This window comes from Erpetoichthys calabaricus, chromosome 3, assembly GCF_900747795.2.
Source record: "Erpetoichthys calabaricus chromosome 3, fErpCal1.3, whole genome shotgun sequence".
Classification (NCBI taxonomy): domain Eukaryota; kingdom Metazoa; phylum Chordata; class Cladistia; order Polypteriformes; family Polypteridae; genus Erpetoichthys; species Erpetoichthys calabaricus.
The window spans coordinates 20,075,508-20,081,507 of record NC_041396.2 but is presented as its reverse complement, the minus strand read 5'-3'; the positions used below and the strand labels follow the sequence as shown (position 1 = coordinate 20,081,507).

The window sequence follows — 6,000 nt, the reverse complement described above, 5'->3', positions numbered from 1 at the left end:
TAAGGAAGAGTATCAAGCTTGCATTTGGTTCTGAGCTCTTCACTTGTGGTGATCAGTTCTGTATCCTTGTCCTGTAACACTTGTTCTCAAACAGCACTCCAGACTTATGTTTCTTCAATTATGCTGATCTCATTTTTGGTTACTTTGGATCACAGTATCTGCTAAGTAAATCAATATAAATGTAAAAGTTCAAGATGTTTGGGGTCTTTAAGCCCCTGTTGACCTCCAGGAGGCGCTCTATCACAATCCTCACTTCTTTTTCTCAACTATCTCTCATTGCTCATCCTTCTCTCTCTCTCTCTCTCTCTCTCTCACACACACACACACACACACACACATTTTCCAGCAGCTCAGTTTGGGTTTGATTTATTTGCATTAGGGGTTGCCCTCCTCCTGACCCCAGAGGTCTGTGAGGAAAGAGTTTGAGAGAGAAAGAGAGAGAGAGAGAGAGCAGAGACTCACAAAAAGAGGTGCATCACAGCTTCGAGTAACACACAGAAAGGGCGGACTGACAATCCAACGGAGAAAACGGGAGCACCATTCCCCCAGTGAAGCCAGAAGAGGACAGCGCCGGCTCCACCAGGGTAAGTCGCCTTCCTTTACAAGTCTTAACACAACTTGTCACCAAGAGTGGTTCAGCCTGCCGACTTGTCGATGAAACAGGAGACGACTGAGAATTTGGTTTAACGGAGTGATATTTCCACTCAGAAATGGGTCCTGATAAGTCAAGCGTTTTGTGAAGAGCTTATGGTGCCACATGTGCCCATCAAGGTGGTCACACCGTAGTGGACGTGGGTGCCAGCTGTCATGCACAAACTCACAATATTTCAAGATATGAACCCTGCACTCCATGATGGCAATTAATATCAGCTTGGGCTATAAGAAAATAAATTGAACTAAATTGTTCTAAAAGGACTAAAAGGAATCAATAATTCTGTGTAGTGAAAGAACTGATAATTATATCTCTTGATTTCCTATCCTCATTTTTATCTAGTATATTAAAAGTGTTATAACATGAAAGCTGCGGTGGGCTGGCGCCCTGCCTGGGGTTTGTTTTCTGCCTTGCGCCCTGTGTCGGCTGGGATTTACTCCAGCAGACTCCCCATGACCCTGTAGTTAGGATATATAGCGGGTTGGATAATGGATGGATGGATAACATGAAAGGCACTATACAGAAATGATCAGAAACTTTCATCTGGATTCACATTTACCAATCAAATTAGGAGTGGTGCAGTGGAGGCCATGCTGCCTCGCAGTAACGAGACCTGAGGTTCGCTTCCCGGGTCCTCCCTGCGTGGAGTTTGCATGTTCTCCCCGTGTCTGCGTGGGTTTCCTCCCACAGTCCAAAGACATGCAAGTTAGGTGCATTGGCGATTCTAAATTGTCCCAAGTGTGCGTGCTTGGCGTGTGTGTGTTTGTGTGCCATGCCTGGGGTTTGTTCCTGCTTTGTGCCCTGTGTTGGCTGGGATTGGCTCCAGCAGACCCCCCGTGACCCTGTAGTTAGGATATAGCGGGTTGGATAATGGATGGATGGATAACATGAAAGGCACTATATAGAAATGATCAGAAACTTTAATCTGGATTCACATTTACCAATCAAATTATGGGTGGCACGGTGGTAGCGCTGCTACCTCACAGTACGGAGACCGAGGTTCGCTTCCCAGGTCCTCCCTGCGTGGAGTTTACATGTTCTCCCCGTGTCTGCGTGGGTTTCCTCCCACAGTCCAAAGACATGCAGGTTAGGTACATTGGCAGTCCTAAATTGTCCCTAGTGTGTGTGCTTGGTGTGTAGGTGTTGGTGTGCCCTGCCTGGGGTTTGTCCCTGCCATGCGCCCTGACTTATCCGCGAGAATATGTACGATATATGTTTTTACATGATGTCATGCGTGAGATCCGTACACATACATGCACATGAGGTTGCAGAGGTGACGGTGATACTAAATCAGAGGTGAATGCCAATGTCCACTTGTAACATAGTATTTATAGTTTAGTATAGTAAAGTATTTATTTATCGACAGCAAGTCACAATATTTGTAGATTAGCATGGGATCCTTATGCTCTTGGTGCCAGGCGGTGGGTTAGCGCCCTACCAGGGGTTTGTTTCCTGCCTTGCACCCTGAGTTGGCTGGGATTGAGTTCAGCAGACCCCCGTGACCCTGTGTTAGGATATAGCAGGTTGGAAAATGACTGACTGACAATCAAATTAGTATTAGTATTTAATTCATGCAGGTTAGGTGAACCGGTGTGTGTGTGTGTGTGTGTGTGTGTGTTCACCCTGCGATGGACTGGCACCCTGTTTAGGTCTCAATTAAGCCGGTTAGAAAATGACATGATGAGTACTTGGGGGTCCACATCAATGACAGGCTGGACTGGTCTCGTAACACTGGGATACTACAGAAGAAAAGGGCAGAGTAGACTCTAAAAAATATTAAAACAAATTTATATTAGAATAATACAATCATAGTCAATCTTTTTAAATATTTTTTTTATATTTGCAGATATGCTTATTCCCATTCAGAGATCCACAGACCTGTGTACTAAACACGGGCAGCAATCAGGCCATTGCAAAGCTGTCTATAATTATGACATAATATTTAACTTTAATTAACACATGATGGAGGCTTATTTATTGATTTGTTTATGTATTATACTCCTGGTATTAATCCCTTGAAGGGTAAAATAGATCATTTAAAACTTAACAGATTTTTGTTAAAATCAAATTCAAATTTTTCTGCCTGCCTGCTAGTTCTTTTGAGCAGCTCGGTCGCGCAGTGGTTAGCACTGCTGTCACACTCCTGGTTTTGACTCTTGACTCACTCGGTGTCTGTGTGGGGTTTACATGAACTCCCGATGTCCAGATTGGCTTTACGCCTGGCATTCCAGTTTTCCTTTTGTATTCCAAAGACGTGACGTTAGCTGGCTTCTATAAATGTTATCCTGCGTGCGTGAGCTCGAGCAAGTGCATGAATGGGCTCCGTGATGGGCGGGTGTCATTTCCAGGCATTGTACGCAGTGCCAGGATGGCCCTCAATGTTGAACATATCTTCATGTTTGTTTAATCTGTCTGCTAATTTATTTTGTTTCTTAATGCCAGTTCATCTGTGAGCACCGTAATTATTTAGACTAGAATTATGACCACATGACAAATTCAGCATTTATGAATGGGCTGTAACCACCAGGGGGCACCACTGAGCCACAAACCACAGATACAGTAAAGCCCAACACAACTCCAGGTTCATATAAAAGATGTTCATTCGCCTCCAACACCTTCCTTACAGAAACACCAGCCACAACACACACATATCAATTCTCTCCTTCGCCCATTGCCCCCCAACCGTCACTAAATAACTCAAGTGCAGCTACGGGCTCCCTTTTGTATCCAACACAAGAACTGCTTCTGTCATCTGGGTTGTGCAAAAACCAGGGAAGTCCTCCCCCGGCAATGCCCCGTGGCGGCGCCCAAGTCCCCAACAGGGCTGCGTTTCTGGATTCCAACTCCCCTGCCACCCTGTGGGCATCCTAATCGGGTTTAGCCCTGAGGAACACTGCCATCTGTTGTGTGGGGGAATGAACTGCTCCCGGTAAGCCCATTCTCCCAGTCCATCCATTATGGCCTCCAGTCCAGGATACCAGGATAGTGGACAAATTCTTGCCTGTCTTTCTTCCATGGCACCTACAGTGTGCATTTACTAGCTTGCTTGTTTTTTTTGTCCCTGGTTTACTTATTATACTCGTAATGCCAGGGCAGAATATTGTAGCAACCTCACCGTGTCAGGTTCGAAAATGACCAGACATCAGGACAAAGAAGGGATTGAAAAACAATGTACTCAAACAGTCAAAAAAACCAAACGAATGTAAAAGCAAAATTGATGACTTTGAACTTGACCTATTTACAGTTATCTATTGTGGAAGTTCATCCCGACTGCAGACAGACACCAGGACACACATTTTGATTATTTTCTCACAGTGCACAGTCCTTTGCACAGCACACACAGTGCAGAACCCACCAGCACTATTGCTCACAGTCTTTTTCTTCTCTTTTCTTTCCTTCTTCTATGCTGCCCTGACTCTTCGACTCGCAAGCTCTGTTCTCTGCCTCCCAACTCCACCTCCCAGAATGGACTGAGGCGGCCCCTTTGATAGTTCACCCGGATGTTCCCTTCCTGCAGCACTTCCGCCACACCAGGACTTAGCAAATATCCAGGCGCCCACTGGTGGTGGCCCTCACGTGTTCTCAGGAAGATACTGCTCCTCTCTCGGTCCTTCCATCCTCCAGGCGTCCCAACTGGGCATGAGCCCCAGTCGTCCGCCACACTATGAATCTCTCATTGTGATGGCCCTGGGAGACGCTGTCAGCGGACCTCCAGTTCCACATCCGTAACCCACCTCACGTAACCAGCTCAACTCCCTCTCTCTCTCCCCCTCTACACCTTCTTACATGTTCCTTGAACCCTCCAAAAATCCCCACCTCTATTCCCCGCCCCTCTGTTCAGGGTGCCGCCCCTTTTCTTCCATTAACTGTCAATCACATCCTCGATGTCAGTCCTCTGCCCTCCCTGCTCGACCCAACAGCCACTTTCCCTCCAGACTTCACTCCGACCAGGACGCTACAATATTTAGTCTAGCATTATTACCAAGTGATCCATTTTTATTAAATAAAATGAATAATAATTGTCTGACTGACTACTTGACTAATTGATTTATATATTTAAGTATTTATAGCAGGGGGTTCTCAATCACAGTTCTGGGGGCCCAATGTGGCTGGAGGTTTTTGTTCCAAACCAGATTCATAATAATAACAATGATAGCACTGAGCTCATTTTAAATACACAATGGGCGGTCGTAAAATCGAGAGTCCACCTCATGAGAAGGATTTAGGAGTTGTAGTGGACTCTAAGCTATCTGCTTCCCGACAGTGTTCAGAAGCCATTAAGACGGCTAACAGAATGTCAGGTTATATAGCGCCTTGATGTGTGGAGTACAAGTCACAGGAGGTTCTGCTCAAGTCTTTATAACACACTGGTGAGGCCTCATCTGGAGTACTGGGTGCAGTTTTGGTCTCCAGGCTACAAAAAGGACATAACAGCACTAGAGAAGGTCCAGAGAAGAGCGACTGGACTGATTAGAGGACTACAGAGGATGATTTATGAGGGAAGATTAAAAGAGCTGAGCCTTTACAGTTTAAGTAAAAGAAGATTAAGAGGTGACCTGACTGAAATGTTTAAAATTATGAAGGGAATTAGTCCAGTGGATCGAGACGGTGACTTCAAGAACACGGGGACACAGTTGGAAACTTGTGAAGGGGAAATTTCGCACAAACATTAGAAAGTTTTTCTTTACACAAAGAACGATAAGCTCTTGGAATAAGTGACCAAGTAGTGTGGTACACAGTAAGACTTTGGGGACTTTTAAAACTTGACTTGATGTTTTATTGGAAGAAATAAGTGGACAGGACTGGCGAGCTTTGTTGGGCTGAATGGCCTGTTCTCGTCCAGAGTGTTCTAATATTCTAATCTCATTTAATTAGCTGGTATTTTTTCTCTCTTATTTTACATTCAGAAAAGCACAGCAGCATGATTTTTACATTTATGAGACATTTAGAAGTGTTTCTGTTTTTGCTGCAGATTTATATGCTGAACTCTCTTTTGTTGATTTCATTATATTTTGCCCTTTCCCTGTACAGTTTGCTCCCTTCATTGTATCTTATTAATGACAGCTATGTAAGCCCATGCTGTAAAAAGTCCGGGCACCTAAAAACTATTAAAAGAAATTGAAATGCAGAGTCGGCGGTTTTGTTTTGTGGATGTGCTCGCCTCCATTGTCTATCAGCAGCTAAGCAAGTTTCTCTATCTTCGGAGGTTTCGTTTTGCCGATGTGTTCGCCTCACTTCTGTATTAGCGGCTAAGTGAGTTTCTCTTTCCTCAGCAGTTTCACTTTGGCGATGGAGTCGCTTTCTTTCAGCTTCATGCTGTAACCTCGCACTTCTTTCTTCTTCTGACT

General features: G+C 44.8%; 1 protein-coding gene across 2 annotated transcripts in view; it reads left to right on the top strand.

The window, feature by feature from the left end:
• Positions 1 to 330: 330 nt before the first annotated feature.
• The window catches only part of LOC114647663 (bile acid receptor-like), a 103,809-nt gene continuing 98,139 nt past the window's right edge, over positions 331 to 6,000 (top strand). Inside the window, exon 1 of one of the 2 annotated variants that reach the window (XR_007934376.1) lies at positions 331 to 584. The gene's annotated coding sequence lies outside the window, so the exon portion shown is untranslated. The remainder of the gene's footprint in view (positions 585 to 6,000) is intronic. The other variant, XM_051924442.1, reaches the window with a different exon arrangement.